The 24,548-nt window shown below is 37.6% G+C and overlaps 2 long non-coding RNA genes across 5 annotated transcripts in view; both read left to right on the forward strand.

Annotated features, from left to right (window-relative positions):
* The window catches only part of LOC309654680, a 128,862-nt gene that overhangs the window by 41,232 nt on the left and 63,082 nt on the right, over window positions 1–24,548 (forward strand). The window lies entirely within an intron of this gene.
* Window positions 7,606–14,264, forward strand: LOC309654691. Its single transcript, XR_014260417.1, has 2 exons — window positions 7,606–9,740; window positions 10,412–14,264. It is a non-coding gene; the product is annotated as an uncharacterized lncRNA (long non-coding RNA).

Here is a 24,548-nt window from a genome sequence, read left to right on the forward strand (position 1 = left end):
AACTAATATTTGAAAAGGGAGCCAAGAATACTCAAGGGGGAAAAGAACAATCTCTTCAAGAGGCGATGCTGGGAAAACTAGGTATTCACATGCAAAAGAATGATATTGGATCCCTATCTTACATCACTCACAAAAATTAACTTAAAATGGGTTAGAGACTAAAATATATAATCTGAAACTGTAAAAATCCTGAAAGAAAAAAATGGAGAAGCTCCTTTACATTGATGTTGGCAATGAGTTTTTAGATATAACACCAAAAGCACAATCAAAAATGGCAAAATTAAACAAGTGGGACTACATCAAACTAAAAAGTTTCTCTACAGCAAAATAAACAATCAACAGAATGAAGAAGAAACCTACTGAATGGGAGAAAATATTTGCAAGCCATATATTAGATAAGATGTTAATATCCCAAATGTGTAAGGAACTCATAAAACTCAATAGCAAAAAAAAAAAATTAACCTGATTAAAAAATGAGCAGAGGACTTGAATAGACATTTTTCCAAAGACAGGCAAATAGCCAACAAATACATGAAAAGGCACTCAAAATTACTAATCATTATGGAAATAAAAATCAAATCCATGGTAAGATATTCCCTCACACCTGTTAGAATGGCTATTGTAAAAAAAGAAAGAGATAAATGTTAGTGAGGATGTGCATAAAAGAGGAACCTAGTGCACTGTTGGTAGGAAAGTAAACTGGTGCAGCCGCTATGAAAAACAGTATGGAGTTTCCTCACACAATTAGAAATAGAACTATCCTATGATCCAGCATATATAAATATATATATGTATATATATGGAATAATATTCCATTATATATGTAATGGAATAGTGTTCAGGCATTAAAAAAAAAAGAAAGAAAGAAATCCTGTCATTTACAATGACCTGGATGAAACTTGAGAGAATTATGCTAAATAAAATAAGACAGAGAAACACAAATTCTGTATAATTTTTCTTATACATAGACTCTAAAATAGAAAGTCAAACTTATAGAAACAGAGTAGACTACTGGTTGTCAGTGGTTGCAGGGGTGGGTGGTGGAGAGATGTTGGTCAAAGTGTAACTTCCAATTGCAAGATGAATAAATTCTTGGGATTGAATGTACAGCATGGAAACTATAGTTATCAATACTGTATTACATGCTGGGAAATTGCTAAGAGAGTCAATCTTTATGTGTTCTTGTCACACACACACACACACACAAAATTGTAATTATGTGAGGCAATGGATGTGTTAACTAACCATATTGTGGTAATCATTTTGCAAGATACATTTCAAATCATCACATTGTACACCTTAAACGTACACAAAGTTACATGTCAATTGTATCACAGTGACATTGGAAAGAAAGATAAAATGTAGGAGCAAGCTGTAAAAATTTTTAAAAAACTATTAATCATACAAGTGGGATAAAAAAGAAAAAAATCACATGATCATATCAATAGATGCAGAAAAAGCATTGGACAAAATCTAACCCATTTATGATAAAAACTCTAAACTAGGAATGGAGAGGAACTTTCTCAACTTGATAAAGTTTATCTGAAAAAAAACCTCAGCTAACATTATACTTAATGTTGAGAAACTCAAAACTTTCCTACTAAGATCATGTACAAGTCAAAGATGGCCCTGCTTACCACCACTATTCAACATCCCACTAGAAGTCCTTGCTAATTTCATAAGGCAAGAAAAGGAAGTAAAAAATACACAGATTGGGAAGGAAGACAAAAATTGGTTTTGTTTACAGATCACATGATCATTTATGTAGAAACTCTGAAAGAACTGACAAAACCAGAAACACCTAGAACTAATAAGTGATTAAAACAATATTGTAGGATATAAGATTAATATACAAATTTCAATTGATTTCTTATATACAAACAATGAATAACTGGAATTTGAAGTTAAAAACACAATACCATTTACATTAGCACCCCGAAAGATGAAATACTTAGGTGTAATTCTAATAAAATATGTTCATGACCTCTACGAGGAAAACTACAAAAGTCTGATGAACAAAATCAAAGAAAAATTATATAAACAGAGAGATAGTCCATGTTCACTTTATTGTGCTTTGCAGATATTACATCTTTTACAAATTGAAGATTGTTATAACCGGCATCAAGCAAATTTATCAGCACCATTTTTCCAACAGCATTTACTCACTTTTGTGTCTCTATGTCAAATTTTGGTAATTCTTGCAATGTTTCAAACTTTTTCATTATTATCATATTTGTTATGGTTATCTGCGATCAGTGATATATTTTTTTTAATTTATTTTTGGCTGTGTTGGGTCTTCATTTCTGTGCGAGGGCTTTCTCTAGTTGTGGCAAGCGGGGGCCACTCTTCATCACGGTGCGCAGGCCTCTCACTATCGCGGCCTCACTTGTTGCGGAGCACAGGCTCCAGACGTGCAGGCTCAATAGTTGTGGCTCACAGGCCCAGTTGCTCCACGGCATGTGGGATCCTCCCAGACCAGGGCTCAAACCTGTGTCCCCTGCATTGGCAGGCGGATTCTTAACCACTGCGCCACCAGGGAAGCCCCTGTGATCAGTGATCTTTGATGTTACTATTGTAATTGCTTTGGGGTGCCACAAACCATGCCCATATAAGACTGGGAACTTAATAGATAAATGTTGTCTGTGTTCTGACTGCTCCACCAACTGGCTGCTCCCCCATTTCTCTCTCTCTCTCCTTGGGCATCCCTGTACCCTGAGACATAACAATATTGAAACCAATTTCAGGCCAATTAATACCCCTACAATGGCCTCTAAATGTTCAAGTGAAAGGAACAGTCACATGTCTCTCATTTTATATCAAAAGCTAGAAATGATTAAGCTTAGTGAGGAAGGCATATAGAAAGCCACGATAGTCAGGTAGGAAATTAAAAGTATAACTCCAGTGAATACATGAATGATAAGAAAGCACACAGACTTATTGCTGATATGGATAAAGCTTTAGTTGTCTGGATAGAATATCAAATCAGCTACAACATTCCCTTCAGCCAAAGCCTAATCCATAGCAAGGCCTTAACTCTCCTCAATTCTGTGAACACTAAGAGAGGTGAGGAAGCCACAGAAGCAAAGTTTGAAGCTAGCAGAGGTTGGTTCATGAAGTTTAGGAAAGAAGCTGTCTTTATAACATAAAAGAACAAGGTGAAGCAGCAAGTGCTGATGTAGAAGCTGCTGCAAGTTATCCAGAAGATCTAGCTAAGATAATTAAGGAAGGTGGCTACACTAAACAACAGATTTTCTATGTAGACAAAACAGCCTTCTATTGGAAGAAGACACCATCTAGGACTTCCATAGCTAAAGAGGAGAAGTCAGTGCTGGATTCGAACTTCAAAGGACAGGCTGACTCTCCTGTTAGGGTCTACTGCAGCTGGCAACAAAGTTGAAGTCAATGCTCATTTACCATTCTGAAAATTCTAGGGCCCTTAAGTATTATGTTAAATTATTCTGCTTGTGCTCTATAAATGGAACAACAAAACCTGGATGACAGCACATCTGTTTACAAAATGGTTTACTGAATACTTTAAGCCTATTATTGAGATCTACCACTCACAAAAAAAAAAAAAAGATTCCTCTCAAGGTATTAGTGCTCATTGACAATTCACCTATTTTCCCAAGAGCCCTGATGGAGATGTACAAAGAGATTAATGTTGTTTTCATGCCTGCTAACACAACATCCATTCTGCAGCCTATGCATCAAGGAGTCATTTTGACTTTAAAGTTTTATTATTTAAGAAATACATTTTGTAAGACTATAACTCCCATAGATAGTGATTCCTCTGATGGATCTGAGCAAAGTCAATTTAAAACCTTTTGGAAAGGATTCACCATTCTAGTTGCCACTAAGAACATTTGTGATTCATGGGAAGAGGTCAAAATATCAACATACACAGGAGTATGGAATACGTTGATGCCCACTTTCATGGATGATTTTGAGGGGTTTAAGATTTTAGTGCAGATGTGGTAGAAATAGCAACGGAACTAGAATTAGAAGTGGAGCCTGAAGATGTGACTGAATTGCTGCAATTTCATGATAAAATTTGCACAGATAAGTTGCTTCTTATGGATGAGCAAAGAGAGTGGTTTCTTGAGATGGAGTCTACTCCTAGTGAAGATGATGTGAAGATTGATGAAACGACAACAAAGGATTTAGAATATTACATAAACTTAGTTGATAAAGCAGCAGTGGAGTTTGAAAGGATTGACTCCAATTTTCATGGAAATTCTACTGTAGGTAAAATGCTATCAAACAGCATTGCACGCTACAGAGAAATCTTTCATGAAAGGAAGAGTCAATTGATGCAGGAAAATTTATTGTGTCTTATTTTAAAAAATTGCCAAAGCCACCCCAGCTATGATGTCCCTCAGTAGGCAAATGGATATATAAACTGTGATACATCCAGAGAGTGGAACATTATTCAGCACTAAAAAGAAATGACATTACATTATGAAAACATATGGGAGAAATTTAAATGCATATTACTAAATGAAAGAAGCCAATCTGAAAAGGCTACATACCGTATGACTCCAACTATGATATTCTAGAAAGGGTGAAACAATGAAGACAATAAAAAGATCAGTGGTTGCTAGGGGTAGGCATGGGGGAGAAAGATGAATTGGCAAAGCATAGAGGAGTTGGGGGCAGTGAAAATACTCTGTATGATGTTACAACAATGAATATGTGTCATTATAGATTTATCCAAACTCATAGAGTGTACATTATCAAGAGTGAATGAGCCCTAAGATAAATAATGAACTTTCGGTAATTACAATGTGTCAATGTAGAGTAATCCTCAGTAAAAAAAAAAAAAAAAAAAAAGTACCATTCTGGTGAGTAATGTTGGTAATGGGGGAAGCCATGCATGTATGGGGCCAGGGGTATATGAGGAATCTCTGTACCTTCCTTTCAACCTTCCTAAAACTGCTCCAAAAAATTGTCTTTAATTTTTTAAAACTATTATCTACTATGACTGTTATTTTGAAATAGTCTCCTCCAGAACTTGGGAGGAAAGGGCAAGATGGTCCCCACTCCTAGCCAGTGGCTGGTTTAGCTTCTCTTCTGGGCTATGTTCCTTCTACAGGGTAAAGACTTTGCTGGCAATTATTTGGACCCTGGGCCTGCTCTGCCCATCTCTGTCCACCTTCAGACTACTGAAGATTCACTCGAATATCTGGACCTGAAGGTTTGAAGGCCCAAATTACATAGCTTTTCTTTCTACTTTAGTAAATATAAATGTAACTCTTGGTTAGTCTTCATAGACACAGGACCTGTGGAAGACATCTGGAGTGATTAGCCAAGTTATACACGAGAGTGTATGCCTCAAAATTCAACAAAATGTACATTTGTATTATGTGTTTTTACGTGTTATGCTTAGTAATAAATGTGGGGGTTTTTGGTATCTGATTATTGGATTAAAAACATCAAATATATTTCTATGAGTTCATGGTGGCGCTTAAAAAAACAAAATCTTAAAAACAAGAAATCTCACTGGTCACTTTTAGAGATTGTTAACGAAAATTTCTTTATTCTGAAAACTAGTGTTTAATAAACTGTTTAATAAACAGTGTTTAATAAAATGTGACCAAAATTTCCTTTTAGTTTGTGCCTAATAAGCTTAGACCCAGCCTGAAGAAATGAGGCTAAACTAGGCAGCACTGATTAAGTCAACTCGGCTCATCCATCTCATGACTCATGCAATGATGAGACCTATGAAAAGGACCCTAACAGTACCAGGGGTCTGCCTTAAGGAGTCACTATGGCCAGATAGGGCTGCAGCCCTTGTCTGGTTGATTTCTCCTCGTGAGCCATGAAGGCAGACCCTAAAAAGAAAAGTGGAGAAGCAGAATTAACCAAGAAGTGTAACAGGCAAGGGCTCATCTCTAAATCACATTCATCCAGAGAAAGCTCTTAGCAGCGAGATTTGCAAAGTTTCAAGGTATCCACCAACAGGTGACAAGGGCTCTAGAATGGGCAACATGCTAGAAACCCATGCATAGAGAACCAGTTTGATCTGGTTAAAAATATATTTCAGGCTCTTCATCTCTAATATCATCAGTATACAAAACCCAGAGCACTAAAATTATAACGCCAGTTGGTAGAAAAGTTAATAATAAAAAATATAATAAAAATAATAATAATGCAGATGTGAGACCAACAATAAAATCATCAACAGCAACAACGACTCTTAGATTATGTGTATGCTTCCTCTGTGCCAGGCTCTGTGCTACATACCTTGTTGAATTCTGACAAACACCAGTGATTTTCCCCACTTCACATGTGAGGTAACTGGTGACCGCAGATAGGTTAAGTAGTCTTCTAATAAGTGGCAGACATGGGATTTGAACCTAGCTATGTCTGGCTCAAATCTTGTGTTAATAAACACTGGGACACACTCCTTCTATCAATTACAACCTCAGGAAGATGTTGCAAATTATGAGAAAAAAAAAACGTTGGCATTTTATTTCCAATGATAAAAAAATCATTTCTTCAAGGAACAGGCCCTGCACTTAATCAGTATTTGCCACATGCCATCAAGCTCATTTTCACAGTGGTAATATCTATTTAACAACCTGGGATAAAAGTGATCATCTTTGAAAATGAGGCCACAATCCAGTTAAAATAAAAATGTCTGATGCAAGGTAAGCTTTAATTTAATTTAAGTCTTGGAAAACAGCTTGCCCAAAAACGACTTTTGCAAGTCACGTACAGTATTTCAATCTGTCATTTCATATTGACCTTCACAGGCCTGAAATAAATTGCACTGGACTTGTGAGGCTTGTGAGAATGATATTAAAGTTGGTAATATTTTAAAAATCTTATTTTATATCCACTCTCATTTTAACTTCACTGTGTACAATTCTTGGGAAAAGTGATTTTATAGAGCATTCTTAGATATCTACCAGTTTTCTCATTAATTAGAATTTATGGAAGTTGATTCAATAAATCACTGTAAAGGTAGAACGTCTATTCAAGTAAAATGCAGAGAATCACATATTCAGAAGAATAGTCCCTGCAATATTTCGATGCTAAGTAGTGTTTTATTTTAAGGCTTTAAGAAAGTGTGTTTAAGGCCTAGCACTCAGTTTATTAAAGTTTGCAAATGTAAGTAGAATTCAGAATAACTTACTTTAATTAAATCTTACCTCGTTGAATATAACTCTTCTATAATCTATTTCTCCTATTTTAATTTTCACTTTTCAATAACCTCATAATAGAAATTAGTCTTCTTTAATGTGTGGCACCTTTTGCTTTGTTGGCCAATGTGGAACTCAATTTTGCATCATACATTCTGCCTATTTCACTTTATAGTCAGACATTCTCTACTAATGTTGGGAATAATCAATTGTTGAAATAATAACATGTTACTTCAAAAAATAGCATTTAAACAATATAAATATATTTTTTAACATCTTTATTGGAGTATAATTGCTTTACAATGGTGTGTTAGTTTCTGCTTTATAACAAAGTGAATCAGTTGTACAAATACATATGTTCCCATATCTCTTCCCTCTTGCATCTCCCTCCCTCCTACCCTCCCTATCCCACCCCTCTAGGTGTTCACAAAGCACTGAGCTGATCTCCCTGTGCTATGCGGCTGCTTTCCACTAGCTATCTATTTTACGTTTGGTAGTGTATATATGTCCATGACACTCTCTCACCCTGTCACATCTCACCCCTCCCCCTCCCCATATCCTCAAGTCCATTCTCTAGTAGGTCTGTGTCTTTATTCCTGTCTTGCCACCAGGTTCTTCATGACCTTTTTTTTTTTTTTTTCCTTAGATTCCATATATATGTGTTAGCATACTGTATTTGTTTTTCTCTTTCTGACTTACTTCACTCTGTATGACAGACTCTAACTCCATCCACGTCACTACAAATAACTCAACTTTGTTTCCTTTTATGGCTGAGTAATAACAATATAAATATTAAAGTGATGTTAAGCAAACACTAGGACATGTGGTACACATAATTAGAATCTTCTAGAAGGGTGGAAAATTATACATTATAGTACTTTAATATTTTTAAGTAAAAAGTTTCAAAAACTACAAAATGCTTTATAATCACAAATAAAATAATAAAACTCTTCTATGGGAGGTTATGTCTTTCATTTTCATTTTAATAGATTATCTTAATTACCTTATCATCTATTTGTATTTTTTAAAAAATAACCCCAAATTGGCTTCTCAATAAAGATACCTGTAAAACTGGAAAGGAAAAGATTTTCCACCCTAGAATTCTAGTCCAAGCAGACTACTAGTTAACAGGGTGTATAAAACAAGAATAATTTTAGACTGCAAAGTTTCCCCCATCTCTTTATAGCGAGCCATAGGGAGGATGGGCTCCACATATATGAGACTAAACCAAGAAAAAGAAAGAAAAGAGATACGGAAAATAGGAGACCCAGCATAAGAGACAGGTGAAGCATCTCACAACTGGATAGTTATGAAAGGAGAGCCCAAAATGACAGCTGTGCCCAGATAACAAGGGCAGCTGGTCTAGAGGGAGGTAGAAGTTTCCAGAGTAAAAGCATAGACAGAGTAACTGAAGTCTATAAATGTCTTGAGAGGAGATTCAGAGATTGCCAGAGAATTTAGTGATGACTTAGTGGCAACTACCTAGAAAGCAAGTAAAAGAAAAAAACAAACAAACAACAACTAAACTAAACTAAATTAAAAACAAAGCAAGTATTCACTCTAGGAAAATCAGAAAATGTTCAAGAAAAGGTTTTTTTATTCCCCTGCACAGCCCTCAGTAGAATTTATTAGTGATATTACACACTGAACATTAATAAAAAATGCAACATAACTGTATTAAGAATATTAAGAACCTGAGTGTAGTTGGGGACAGGGGTAGTAAAGAAAGACAAATCGTGATATTCTTTTGTGTAAAATCCATAGATAATGCCCCAAATTAAAATAATACTAAGAAGGAGAAGAAGAGGAAGAAGTTGTTAAGAAGTAGCAATACAAACATGTTACTTACGGATATGGAAGTGAATTCTGAAGAAATACAATAGAAATGTTGGAGGTAGTTGCCTTTAGGAAAAGGGAAATGAGATGAAGGGTAGAATCAGGGCTGGTCATTCTTAATATTTTGGAATTAGATGTTTGAAACTATTGTTGGTATAACTATACTACATATAATCTGTATTGTATATAAATGCATTTTATTTAGGAGAGCAAGTTAGAAAATCCGAAGTTTAGTCTGTAGAGAATAATCAAATTTCAAGACATTCGATAATGTCTTGAAAGAATTCTTAATAAGCTATGCTATCATTCTATCAACAACAAAATACATGTTCTGTATCATATAACTTCCGTTTGAAATTTATATAGAATTTACATCTAACACAGTACATGTTTTTAGGTCTCATGTGCATTTTAGCAGTCAGTTAGCCCTGACGATGCAGAAAAGCATGTGAGCCAGGCTCTTCAAACTTGGTTTTACTAGCACAATGGAATCATAATTTTCTGAATGAAATATATAAAAAGAAACACCTTGAGGTTTTAACAGTAGCAAACCATAACACAAGATCTGATTTAATTAAAATCACTTAATATTATAAAGTTCATAATTTCCATTTGATGTACATTCCAAATGATGCATTGATGCATTTATGCATTTAATTCAAAAACCAGACTGGGGACCGTTCATCAGGTACTCATCACATGGGTATTCAGAGATGAATGATGTAACTAAGGTGTCTGCCTCATGAGTCTGCTCATTCAGTAAGTACGATATTCTAAAATTCTCAGAAAAATGCTAAAATTCCCTTATTTATATTTTTATGTTCCTTAGGCAAACCATGTTCTCAAGTTAAGATCACTAGATCAGTCTCTTTAATTAAAGGTAAGAGATCTCCTTCAATTTAGGTGCAGTTGATTAGAGTGAGAATAGGATGAAAATGGACAGCTCTATATTCATGAAAAGACTTTTCCAAAGTATTCTTAATACATCTTACTTGGAACCTAGAATTCCTTTTCCTCTGGGAATAATACCAAAATGGGAGCAGCTAATATATTAAGAGTGTGTTTGATGTTCCTGGGAACCTATAGCTTATTTATTTTCTATTGGCTATAATCACACGTGTGTATTTGGATATGCAAATATATTCAGATCATGTTTTGTGTCTAAAAGAATTAGTAGTGTTGTCAATTGGTGTAGTTAGAAGTTTTTCTTTCCTTACTCCTTTCTGAAGGCACATAGAGCACTAAAAATACAGACGTGTGCCCAGATGTTTCAGGCAGCCTATGTTTCAGCATGAAATTCGATATTGGATGGTATATTATTTTCTCATTCCCATCAACATTTTTTGCGTGGACTGCATTATGCATAGCCTAGGATTTGGGGGAGGAGGTATACAAATTAATTCTCATTGCTATGAACAATTTGCTTCCAGGTATAACGCCAAGAAAAAGAAGAAAAAGGACTTTTGCAGTAAAGTCATTTCAATATGAATCTATTAAAATCTATTCAAATAAAGAGCTTTGAGAAAATAAACTTTTTAAAAACATTATTTTGAAACAAATATAACATTTCAAAATAGACAAACATGGACAAGCTCTGTCTTGGGCATGTTACTGCATATGTATGACTTTCTCATTTCAAAAGAAAGGGACCTTTTTGTAAATACCCTTTTCTAAAATGTGGGGGAACAATTTCCATTGCAAAGTAGGTTTTGCACAGTCTCTGCAATCATACCTAAATTATTAATTTTGTTAATCAGTATATTCCCTTCACAGATATTGTAGAGGGAGACTGGTCCCACTCCCTGTCCAAACTTTCACACAATATTAATTAGTAAATTTTTATTTTTTAAACGAAGACAGTATTAAACCCAGTCAATGCTCCCTTGTCTTATATAAGATCTATGATGCAAACTACTTATAACAAAAAAATTGGTATATTCCATTACAGTTTACACAAAGGAATTTGGTCTATAGTTCCACTACATATACGATTTGCATTTCATAACTGAACAGTTCCCCTCCCCAAACCCACTACAAATAATTTTTTAGATGTATAATTAGAACACCTGCCTCAAATCCTTTGAAGCGTTTTTAGTTCATTTCTTGGAGAAGCGTTCTGGCTGTTTCTTTTCTAATCAAAGTTACTTTGGTAAATTGCTTTTCAACCAGACCTCGGAATATTAGCTAAGGCTGGCTATGGCCTTGTCGCAATTTGAATATTAACAGTCATAGTTTTACAGCCGCTCCGTGTTGAGTAATGCGCTGTAACTCCCACAATTCAGCCGTCGTCGTTTCTTCCCTTCCTCAGCTGGCCCTGGCCCTTGGAATGTTTGCGGGGTGTCACCGTGGATGTGCTCAGAGCAGAGTTATATGGCATCATTTGGAGAAACATTGCGTTAATAACCAGAGTTCAAGGGCAAAGGATATAAACGGAGCAAATTACAAGTCTGAACAGATATATAGCTTTTGCTAAAAGGGACATGGGCTGCTACTTTATTTACTGGGCACTGGTGCACTTGCAGAAGGTGCCGGAATGCATGAAGGCATTTTTAAACAATCACATCACAGTTTAAGAAAACAACACAAATTTTCAGGCTAGAAAGAAAGGCAGTACAAAGATCAATGAGCCTGGGTTTCCTAATGAGAGGATACTATTTGCTATAAAGTACCTAAAGTTTCCGGGGTAATTTCACAGATGATAATATCATTTTATGTGCCACCATGAAGGGATAGCAGAAGCCTGCTGGAAACCTAAATTCAATAGATCATGTCAAACTGCACCCTGGCCCAATTTTGTCCAGGATTTCTTGCTGTGATTATTGTGCTATGATTATCTTAACCAGGGGTTACCACCTTAGTTCAAAATTAACATCATGAAAGAGTGATTTATAAAAATGTTATATTTTATTTTTATATGTGAAGGGCTTCAGGGCTACCTCAATAATGAAATAAAAAGGGAACCAAAAATTCAAAAGAAGGGAAGCAAAAATAATTTTTTAAAAAGGAACAAAAGGACTTTATTAATAATCAAAAAAGAAATAATTTTCATCTGTTAATTACCAAATATTTAAATTAATATTCTCAGTAACACTGAGTATACTGTAAAATATGTGACCTAATATTTTCCTATTGGTAGGATGGAAGGCTATAACTTTTTTTTTTTTTTTTTGGTAAAGTAGCTTGGAAACTATTACAAAACTATCAAAATGTCCATAAAGCATGGCCTATGTGTTCCATTTAAAAATTTATTTGAAATCAATAATTTCAAACATGTAAATTTTGCCTTAAGATGTCCCTTACTGTAGTATTTACTTTACTGAAATGTAGAAGCAACCTGAATATCCAACAGTGGGGAAATGTTTAAGCAAATTTTATATACACTCCATGAAATATTATGTTATTATTAAAATTGATGAATAGGGCTATTCTCTACTAATATTAAAAATTATTTTGATATAATATTATATGAAACAATCCCACAGGATTCAAACGTACTTTCTCCTTTATAAAAGTATTTAAGCATCCAAAAAGAATTCAAAAAAGAAACATGCATGAATTTATGTGTGTACTTATTTATTTGCTTCTTTTCTTTTTTTGTATATGCTATCAGTATTAGCCTGATGATTTATTATGTTCCTTTAAATTTTTCTGTTTTCTAAACTTATAGTATTAAAATATAGTACTTAAAAGAGAAATGCATGTGGCTAAGTTCTTTCTCCCCCTACTCACTTTTCAACACAATGAGATAAAGCACATCTTTCTGACATGATTCAGTCTCACTTACTGCTATTTTAAACGTGGCTTTCATTTTCTTGGTGGTGATAGTGGCGAAGCAGAGGGGGGTGGTTTATATTCTAAAGCACAATTAGACAAGAATAATATTTCCCTCACATATTAAAAAAAAAAAAAAAAGCCACTATATTCTCCAAACTCTCCAACTATATTGTTCTCAGAAGTGACTGCATCAGCGTTCAGCCAGGACTGCCTTATTCCCTGACATGAGATGTATTACCTTCGGCTCGGCAGCTTGTGCAGGACGAAATACTCACGGTGAACCGACACGTCGTCCTTCAGTTGCCAAAGAAGAGTCTGGATGATACAATAGCTCTCTACCAGCCCCATTTCCATGATGCTTCAGGACATATTTTTTTTCCTGTTATCCGTCCGCCTGCTTCAATCCCTGCTCTTAGCCTAATAAGTTTTAAAAAGGACACTTCTTAAATCAAATTACCAAAACCACGCTCCGTCATCTTTTTGCAAGGATAAACAAAACATTCAAATTGCTCATGACTTTTAAACACGTAAGAGCCAGTCAAATTATGAAAATTTTACACATTCTAATGTGGAAACGATATCTCTAGAACACATCTTTCTATCTCATTTTATTCTTTTTGAAATAAAGTTTTGTTAAGCATATAATATCCAATTGTCATATTTGTATGCTGCAGAAAGCATCTAAAGTACATTGCCCCCCCCCCATTTTTTTAAACCTATTTTCAATGATTTTAATATTTCCTGAGATAAGAGGATGCAACTGTTCAGGTCTGATTTCATATTGTTCCTCAGATCCTGATAGGGTATCATTCACATACCACAAAAACAGGACTTGGAAACTGTTTGCAGTTTGGGAAGGGGAGGCTTAGGGATGTTTTGATGGCGAAATGATTTGTCAAACATCAGTCCTAAATTATGCGAGGTTCTCCCTCCACTTTGCCAGAGTGCGTTTTGCTTTCTCCCACAGAGATAGAATAGAAACTCATCTTCAAAACCTAAACATTCCAAGCCGGGTCCTTTTGTGCCTGCGTCTTGCTCTCCCGGCTCGGTGCCGGTCGGCGCGGAGAGCGCGCGTATTTACATTCCCGGCGCCCCGCCGCTCGGACCCCGGCTGGGAGACAGGCCGTCCATCATCCGCCCCCCTGCCGCCGAGCTTGCCGCCTCGGCCAATCGGGCAGCAGGTGGGGCCGCACCTGCGGGACCGCCCACCGCATCCCTCTTCATCCCTCGGGTCTCCTCCTCGAGCCTTGCGGGGCTGGAGGTGCCTTTGCGAGCCCTTGCTTTCTCCAAGGCCAGAACCGGACAGGTACGCTCAGGTGACATGGACGGTGTGTGCCCTGAGCCCGCCGCTGGCGGCCAGGGGGGCGGCAGGATCGCTGGGGGATTCGTTTTCCCTTAACGCGCACGCTGCTTTGGATTGTGTTTGTGGACCCACGGGCCCTCACTGGGTTTAGTCTCTAAAAACTGGAAGAATTATGATGCTTAACTTTGGGAGGCAAGTGTAAGTGATAGAATTCGTTGCCTCTGGTCTGTTTCTGTGATAGTATGAAGTTTGCCAGTCAAGTCTGAACTCGACATGGTCTCTTGCACGCTTCAGGCAATATTCCCCTAAGACCTAAGTGAACAGTATTAACAAAGCACTAATAACTAGTCTCCATAGGGTGCAAAAACTACCCCAAACAAAACCTAACCTAGATCTTAAGGGCCATGAGAACAGATTGCAACAATTCAGAAAAAGAGCTGAACCTCAAATCACAGGAAATCTTTTCCAAATACTCAAACTAATTGTATTGCAAGCACCTTGCCTTTGTAGTTCTGAGTTCCTAGGCTGTTCTGTGAAGGCAGCTTCCGACACCCTCCCCTCCCTTATATGTTCCAAGAGTGTCTATACAGTTGTCAGTTACGCCCAGACAAGGCCTTGGAACAAAACAGTGCTGCTGGTGGCTTCAAGGCTTCGAGGTTTCTCAGAAAAAGCTTATTTCCTAAAAAAAAACAAAAACAAAAAATCCCAGCAACCACAGCAGCAAGCATCATCCCCCAACCCTCCACCCCTGTCTTGCTTCTGAATCATAAATCACGAAAAAGAGAGAGAGCAGTGATTCCAGCTTTCCTGCCTTTAACAACTGGAACTGATAATGCCAAAAAGGAAGAGAAACAAACGTTTGAGCCATATCGCTGCAGGGGGAAGATGCACATGGGTAGTTCCAGGTTTGCCATTTGTTAGAGACCTCCCAGGGCTAGGAAGGGTCTCTCCTCAAAGTTAGTGCTTCTCAAATCTGGCTTCTCAGGAGACTCACCTGGGGGGTTTTAAGAAAATAGCAGTGCCCAGAGCAACATTCTGATTCTCTTGGTCTAGGGTGGGGTCTGGACAGAAGTACTTTGGAAAATCTTTCCAGTCATTGGAATGCACAGTCCTCCAGCTGCACATTCCAATTTTGTTCTGTTTTATGGGATATATGAATGGGATTCATGGGGTATTATTCTGTTCTGTTTCATGGGATACAAGTGTCCCCTCTCCTTCATCCTTTACTCTACCCCCCCAAACACAGCACAGAACCCACATTGGGTAAACAAAGTCTCTGTCTCTTGTCTTTGTGAATTTAAAAAAAAAATTTATTGAAATATAGTTGATTTACAGTATTGTGTTTGTTTCAGGCATACAGTAAAGTGATTCAGTTTTATATATATATATACATTCTTTTTTACATTCTCTTCCATTATAGGTTATTACAAGATACTGAGTATAGTTTTTCCTTATCCATCACTCAGTCTTATTCACATTCTGGTCTGTTCATTCTAGGTACTAAAAATGTATCATTCCTCATTTTAATACCTTGAGAGCAGGGTTTTTTTGCTATTGATATTTTTATGTTTTCATTATTATATAAAATACTGGTTGGGGTGGGGAGGAATGGAGGGCATGTGATAGACTTGCTGAGGAATTCTGAAGTCTAAAATATTTTTCCCAGAAAGTTGCACCTGCAGTTTGTGGCTTTTATTCATCTGCTTTAGGACCACCTTGAGCCACCCTAGATCGCCCTCCAACGTCTAGATCCACATTTTGTATGATCAGAGAATCCTTACTGTTCACCAAAGTGGAACTAGAGTTTCTCTTTCCCTGGGTTTTTTGTGCTCTCCGTGGCCAGCAGTGCAGCATTGCTGGATTATGTTGTGCACTTTTCCTTGAGAGATAGATGATCTGTTCTTTGATTAGACACACTGACGTTTTACAGGTGTTGATCATTGATCTTGATCTGGGCTGGATAGAAAGCTCTTGACTCCGAAAAGTTCCTCTGCTGCCAACAGCAGAGTGAAATTCAATTTCTGCGTCCACACAGCCACTGCAGCAGGATTTCTCCTCAATTAGGATTTCTCTCGTTATTCTTTTACTTTTATTAAGCAAGCTGCAGCCTCTGCTTTCCAGCTCTGGCTTTTAGTTACAGTAATCAATTTTTCAGTGTAACTGGCTGTAATTGTTGGCTTGGATATTGAGCTTTCATGAGGCTTAGACATAGTGTGTTCCCATGAAGGGTCTTTTCCATACCTCGTAGACAGATGGGTAATAATACCATACATTAATACCTCCACATTGGTTTATGTGTGTTTGACCATAGTGCAAGCATAATTATTTTTGCCCAGTAAAAGCTATTAGAGATCTATTTGGTAGGTTTTACGATCAATAGCTCCTGTGATATTTGTGTAGCAGCCACAGAATAATCAATTGAAGGTCATATAAAGTAAATTAGCATCCTCCTATAATGATTCTTTTTTCTAGATGAGAATTGGGTTTTATTATTTCATCAGGAGCCTCTCACAACGCATGCTCTGTCTGTTTGAGAAAGAGAGAGATGAAAGTTGTGAGCGTGTTTTGAACATAGTATTAATATCCATTACTCAAATTTATGTTATCGGATTATTGAATTAGTGGATTCACACTGGAATTCCTTCAAAACCCTTTCTTATGGACTCAGTGCCACAGTTAATAACAGGTGGGAGCACACGGACATCTTTTGATGCACGGTGGAGTGAGTCACTTTGCAAAAGTCAATCTTCATAGCTGTCTCTTTAAAGCAAATTTAGAGTTGGTTAAGTGTGTTCTATTGACAGTGTGACTGAGTTTCTCTCTTCAAACCCTTTTGGAGAGTGACTAGTGAACTAAGCAGGGGATGGAGGCCAGAATGCTGAATACACTAATGCCCACCGGTAGCTCAAGGTGCAACCGAGGTCAAGGTGGAGTGGGGGAGGGCTCTGCACCTGCTTTCCTGGGGGGCTTCTCCCTCAACCGAGATGCCTAACCTGGATTTCAGATTTGCGGTGTGGGCCAGAGCGATGGCCGTGCCTCTATAAAAGATTGCAATTTGCCAACCAGAGGCATGCAATCCCCCAACTGTCTTAAAGGGACCCATTTTCAGAGTTTAGCCTTTCTTTTCGTGGGTGCAATCAGTTGTGCACTGAAAAACTGCAGCCACAGTTGGATAACTGCAGGCACAACAGGCCACGAGAGGCCTCTTTGCTCCAAATTTTGTACCTGCAACTAATTGCACTTACAGAAAATGGGAGTGTGGTAGGAACTTTTTTAAAAATTTGGGCCAGTAAATTCTCCATGGAGGGACTAGGCAAGGAGAGAGACAATTACTCACTTTCTTAAAGACAAAGGCAAATAGAGACATCCTTTTCTTCACACACTCCATCTAGTCTGGAGAGCAGGGTTTAGGAACCAAATACCAGGTACCGAAAGTGCCCTGATCATTTGGGACACGACCTGGGAATCTGTGACATTTTGCAAATGTACCAGAAATCATCTGTTGAAAAGTACAGTAGAAAAGATATTGGTGAGTTTAAGACTACAACTTTGGTGATAAATTAGTGTTTTAGAATCAATGGCAAATGCTCTTGTTTTTCCTTTAAAGAAATGGGTATTATGGATATTACTTTTCATTTGCTTTGGGGACAGTTAATGCAGAAGTTAAGATAGGTAGTGCCTCTAGACTTTAATCAAATGATAAATCAAGAGGCATTTTAAATTTATATAAATATAATATGTATTAATGTATTTATATATATTATATATTGATATATATTCATGTACTTATACATATATATGCATTTATACAAATTATAGTTGCATGTCTCTATACACATATATATACACACATGCACATATAGAAACACACATATTTCACATACACGTGCATATTTTATTTACTTTTTTTATGAGCCCCAGGAAAAGGTGATCTGCAGCCTGGGTCCCTTCCATGTCCCTGTGACTTTGTGTGGAGGGGCTTGTGGATTTGTGTCACAGGGACCTCGTCCTACCATCTCTTCTGTACAATGTGGTGACAGTCAACCTGAGCTTGAAACCAAGAACTTGTTTTCCACCTTTTGCAGAAGACCATAAGTTAAGCACACGTTCTGGAAATTGGCAGTTTTTATACAAAATCACATTGGAAATTTGAGATACTCTTCCAACAGAAATAGTTTGAAATATAATTGTATCCCAATGACAGAAATAATAACCGAACAAACCAGCAACAGGTTTCAGTAGTTCTTACCGTTCCCAGGAAATTGATGAGGAAGAGTATAGTAGTAGCAGTAGTTAAAACGGAAAGGAGTCCAAGATACCATGGCAGACCACTCTTGGAATAAGGTGATTAAAGGCCAGGAATTGTCCCCTGTTCCTTTCAGTTTACCTACTGTCTTCATATTACAACTTGAGTGTAAGTCACGTTTAGATAGTTTTTTCCATTGAATAATGTCAAAGGGAATTGTTAAGTTCTCCCAGAAGTTTACTTTAAACCTTGGCTCTTAATGTAAATCTAAAATCCAACAACGCAGCACTGAGTGTATTTTGGTACCAATAATGGCATTTTCATCTAGGTGTGTTGGCCTGGGAATTTAGTCTCCTAGGAAAATGCCTTCAAGAGCAGAGTTGCCACTGGAAACACAAATTAACCCTCAAGCAGATTGTTAAGGGCCACCCAACCTGCACCAAGACTGGAACATGCCAGATTGCAGAGCAGCCTTTTCACTTTCTCCATCTTTCTTTTCATGACACCTTATAAAATGAAACCTCCACCATGGCCCTTTGGAGAGTCAAACCTCTGCATTTGCCTTTGGTCCTACATTTCAAAAGGGGATGGAGAACTTGGAGAGGGTTCAGATAAGAGGAATCCAAATGATTTATGGGATAGAACATTGAGACATGTTTAGAGAATCGTTTGTTCTACACAGGAGGAAGGTCGAAGATGAGGAGAGTATAAAATGATCTATGAGGAAATTGCAGGACTGTTTTTCCTCAGAGGTAATAGTAATAACAATTTGGGAAATGGACTTAAACTAGGGACAATTTCATACATACAGAAAACATCCTCTGAACCATTGAAAGTTAAAAAAAATAGTTTTTATGAACAACACGGAGATGCTACAAAATATCAATCCTTATAATTAAAAGTGCTCTATGCAAATTAGGCATTAAATAAATAAATAGCTGTTATTGGACCTGATTGATTGATGATGATAATGCTGATGATCATTAGAATCACTTCCTTCCAAGTTTCTGTAACAACTTCCCGCTCTCTAACCTCTTAGAGCTTGCCTTGCCAAACCCCAACCTTGTATTAATCTGCCTTCTCCACAACTGTGCCAGCAGCTTCACTTGGCTAATGTGGTCTGACCCTGCCTAGCTCACTTTGGTTTTACTCTAAGAATAAAATCCCAAGCCTCAGATGGGCTCTTACCGCTGCCCTGAGGCTCTATTGAGTCTGCCTGCTAAGTTAGATCTCAAAGGCAAGAAACAATTCCATGCCTTCTCTTTTCTCCTGAAACTTCCAGTTTAAGCTGACCTTGCTTCAAATGTCACCTGGAAAGTAGCCATCAGTAAGGAATTTCTCATCTTTTACATAATTTTCAGTATTAAAACTCACCTACATCTACACTGTCTCATCTTTTCCCTTCAAAATTGCAACCAATGAAAGGTGCCTTCTGTTTTCAAAGGCCAGCATTTTGACCTGGGTTCTGAATCCTATCCCCTCATCCCTTTCAAGGATTTTGTGGTCCTTGGTCCATTGATCTGCATCCAGCACTCCTTTACTGGATCAGTTTACAAACTAAACAGTTGTTGACCTGAAACAAATAGACCACCAGATATTTCTCCAGCAAAGATTGGGTTTATTGGGATCAGCGGAGAATTGCAATTCAGGCTCTGCAACCACGGCGAGCTACATCCCCTGCACAGTAAGAGAAGGAGAAGACTTTCCTAGAGAGGAGAACGAAGTTGAGAGGGCTATAATAAAGAGTGTCCATGACTTTTCATTGGTGGAGCCCTTGCCAGGAAGAAGAGAAGTCTTTCTTTCTTTTCTGTTGGGCTCTGCTATTACCACAGGGCATGAAAGCTCCCCCTTCTGGTCTTCCAACTCTATTTAATTGAGGTTTCTGTTTATTAATTTTTTACACAGTTATAAACACCTAAACAAAAAAAAAAGCAAGCAAACAAACAAAAATTAAACCATATCTCTGGTAAAGGATGATAGCTGATCTTCAATATCCACTGTCCCCTTCTCCCTTGAGTAAAGAACTTAGGCTTTTAGCTGAGCCCATAAACACCTGAAACAGACATCCGCCAGACTCTTGCACTTAGGTGTGGCCATTTTAATGAGTAAGCAGATGCAAGAAACATCCTCAGAATGGGAGGACCTGAGGATTTCCTCACTCCCTCCCATGCTGATGTTGACATAGCTATATGGTAGAAGGATCTGGACCCCTGACGTTTGGGGAGACACCAGAGCAGCCCAGAACTTCTTACTGCCTAATTTAGTGAGGGAGAGAAATAGACATCTAGTTTAAGTGGTTATTTTGGGGCTTTCTAACATTTGGAGCCAAAAGTAAACTTAACAGATATACTAACATTCCCTTGATCTGCATTTCCTTAAAAGGAATGTCATATCCTTATCTCCCGTTCATGTCCAAGTATTTTGAATCATCTATGTATACAACCCCCACATCCTCACTCCCTTCAGGTCTCAACTGATTCTGGTATGGCTTCTACCATCATCTCTACAGAGACTGCTTTCGTTAGGCTCATGGACCTCCACTTTGCCCATACTCATGGTACCCAACATCGTTGTCTGCTCTTGCTTTCTCAAAAGTCTGCCTTTCATAAGATTCTGTGATATCACACTCTGCCGAGTATTCTTTGGCCTCTCTGGTCACCACACTTCAGTCTCCTTTGCAAACCTATATTTCAGTTGCCTTCTCCACCACTCCTCCTGTGTTCAGAAGCATTTTAAACATAATGCGTCCAAAATGGAACACTTGATTCTCTGCCTCCCAAGTCTGTTCCTACCTCCAACTTTCTCATGTTAGTAAGTTGATAGTGAATTCTCTAACTAGAATGTGGGTGTCATCTTTGATTCCTCTCTCTACCTCACTCTTCAAAACCCAAATTTTAAAGCAACTACGGTTGGATCTACCTCAAGCATACAAATAACATGCCTCTATTTCTGTCCATCTTCATCTTCATCCAAGACATGATTGTTTCCCTACTGGCCTATGGAACAGCATCTGATGTGATTTTCCCACTTTCTCTCTTACCCTATTCAATCTCAGGTTAATCTAAAAAAAAAAAAAAAAAAATGAAGCATACTGCTCTGTTCTCCAGACTCTGCAGGAGGTTGAAATTACACTAAGAATAGAATCTAGGCTTATAACATGGATCTCATGGCCCTGTACAACATTATTCCCACCCACATGAACTTCAGATAGACCAAAGTTTTTCCCACCCCAGGACCTTGGTACAAGCTGTTCCTTCTCACTAGGAGTCTTTCCCATCAGTGTTTCTTGTGGTTGGCTCCTTCTCACTCTTCAGATTTCCCATTAAATATTGTTGCCTCAGCAAAACCCACACTGGCCACCTTATTTAAGGAGAAACATATGTATGCACATTATTTATTTATCACTCTCCCCTCCTTAATTCCTTTAGAGCAATAATAATTATTTTTAACTAATCACTTCTGTAGTTTATTGGCCCAATTAATTTTTAAACATTTTTAAACAGCTTTATTGAGGTATTATTTATATACCAAGGAATTCACCTATTTTAAGCATACATTCAATGTTTTCTATTGTAAATAAACTTAGAGAGTTGTACAACCATCACCACAATTCAATTTTAGGATATTTCTCTCATGCCCACCTGGAGTCATTCCTCATCCCCATCCTCACCCCCACCTCCCCAGGCTCAAACAACCACTAATCTACTTACTGTCTCTATAGACCTTTTGTGGACATTTCATATAAGTGGATTCATATAATATGTGGTCCTTTGTGTTTAGTTTCTTTCATTTAGCATAATGTTTTCAAAGTCCATCCATATGTGTTATGACTTCATCCTTTTTTATTGCCAAATACTATTTCATTGTATGGATCTACCACAGTTTGATTTTCTATTCACCAGTTGATAATCATTTAGATTGTTTCCCATTTTTGGCTATTATGTATAATGCTGTATAGTGCTTATTATATTTAACGAAACATTTAAAAATATGTTAACTGTATATATCCTTCTTAAGGAACAAGAGCAAGGCTCTGCCTGCTGTTACCATCATGTGCCTGGTACCTAGATCATGCCTGTCAGAGTAGATGCCCAATATATATCTGTTTAAATGAATGAATTAACTCCATGTTGATTTCCAAAAATCTCTTTTAAAGTTCAGAAGCCAATTCAGATGACTGCAGAAGATGTGAGAAGGGTGATTTTCTAATTTTTGGGTAACATCAGCTCTGGAGGACAAAATCTTCAAATCTGCCTCCACTTCTCCTGGTCATATCTATTGAGGAAATATTAGTCTGGGGTGGGAGGAGCCTACATTCCCTCAAGGGTAGTCTGCAGTCTGCCCATCCCTGACTCTGCAAAGTCTTGAAGTTTGAAAAAAAAAAAAAAAAAAGAATGTTATTGTATATTTGTCTGGAGCTCAGGAGGAGAATCTTTGAAGGCTGTAGGGAAGTGCCTTCCATATAGTGAAATCATAGTACATGATCTAGGAATCTGCTCCTGAATAGAAAATTAAGACCGTTTCTAGATAGAAGTATGTATGAATCTTGCCAGACCTAGAATTCTGTTTTAGGCTTGGGTCCAGGTAGTTTAATTCAGCAAGTAGCGTGCATGTTTAGGCAGACTTTATTCCCCAGGCCAGAACTAAGACTTGACTTCCAGAAACTAAGATTTACAATACCATGTGAACAAAACAGCTCTCTACCATCTAAGAAAGAGGTGAAACTTGTGGTAGCTCTTATGAAGATGCTATATATCTGTTTAATGGAAACAAGATGTTCTAAACATATTGTAAACATGCCCTGGGTGTCAACTTTTGCAAAGAAGTGCAATCCTCATTGCTTCTTCATGAAACCATTAAATAAAAGTAGAGAATCTAGAAGTCCACTGAGAGAGATGTGGTGATTGTATCCTGCTCTTCAGGGAAGAAAAGAGTCCAAGAGAAAGAGAAGCTGAGGAAAGCAGGAGCTAAATACCCGGGGCTTGTGAGAAGCCAGAATTAGGCACTTGAGGCCAATCTAACAGAGACTCTGAAGGTCCAGGCTCTCAATAGCCAAGAGGCTTAGAGAGGGAAGGTTAAGCAATTTTCTTCCCTTGTAGACAGAATAATTTAACCAAAACTGTAAGAAGAATGTGGCAAATAAATACATCACCCTCCCCTGCATGTTCTATATTTATTGGAGGAAAATAAAACAAAGCAACCCCAAGCAATGTAAGCGAACTAAATTTTGAAAGGGTAATTGGAAGAGCTTTTGATGCGTGCATCCTGTAGCCAGGAGTTGGCTGGAAGCTGCCTGATTAAACAGGGTAGGAATAAGAATGAAGAGCAAGAAAAAAGCTTTTCCTAGAGCTAGAGGTGACAGCAGGATGATCTTCTTTGGGGCTTCTGGGACAATATGGAAAGCATCAAGTGCTCAGGGATGAGTCAGTTAGAAATGACTGGGAAATGAGGAGGCACTTAGAATCTGTCACTGTAGGAAAGAAAAAAAAAAGGTCTTGATAATGAGGTCCAGGGAAGAAGAATCCAGTTGAAGGAGAGAATAGACTCATTGGGAATAGGTAAGTTAAGTTGTGGAGAAAAGGATTCTGACCTAGAAAGGAAGGCAGGCTGATGGCCAGAAAACACTTAGCAAACCCGAAGGCTATAAATAAATGAATGATGTTACAGACTTTACAAATAAATTTGGAAATATGCAGTAACCAAAGCAGTCTTTTTCTTTGAGGTGTGTCTTCATGCTAAGTCACGTAAGACCCAACATCCACAATGATTCCTCAAAGTACGCTTGCTGCAATGTGTTTCTTCCTCTTTTTAAAAATTTTTTTAACATCTTTATTGGAGTATAATTGTTTTACAATGGTGTTAGTTTCTGCTTTATAACAAAGTGAAACAACTAGACATATACATATGTCCCCATAGCTCCTCCCTCTTATGTTTCCCTCCCGCCCTCCCTGTCCACCCCCTCTAACTGGCCAAAAAGCACTGAGCTGATCTCCCTGTGCTATGTGGCTGCTTCCCACTAGCTATCTATTTTACTTTTGGTAGTATATATAAGTCCATGCCACTCTCTCACTTCGCCCCAACTTACCATTCCCCTCCCCGTGTCCTCAAATCCACAAGTCCATTCTCTACGTCTGGGTCTTTATTCTTGTCCTGCTCCTAGGTTCTTCAGAACCAATTTTTTTTTTTTTTTTTAGATTCCATATATATATGTTAGCATAAGGTATTTGTTTTCCTCTTTCTGACT

This window comes from Balaenoptera physalus (genome assembly GCF_965194825.1).
Source record: "Balaenoptera physalus genome assembly, chromosome: 2".
NCBI classification, from domain to species: Eukaryota; Metazoa; Chordata; class Mammalia; order Artiodactyla; family Balaenopteridae; genus Balaenoptera; species Balaenoptera physalus.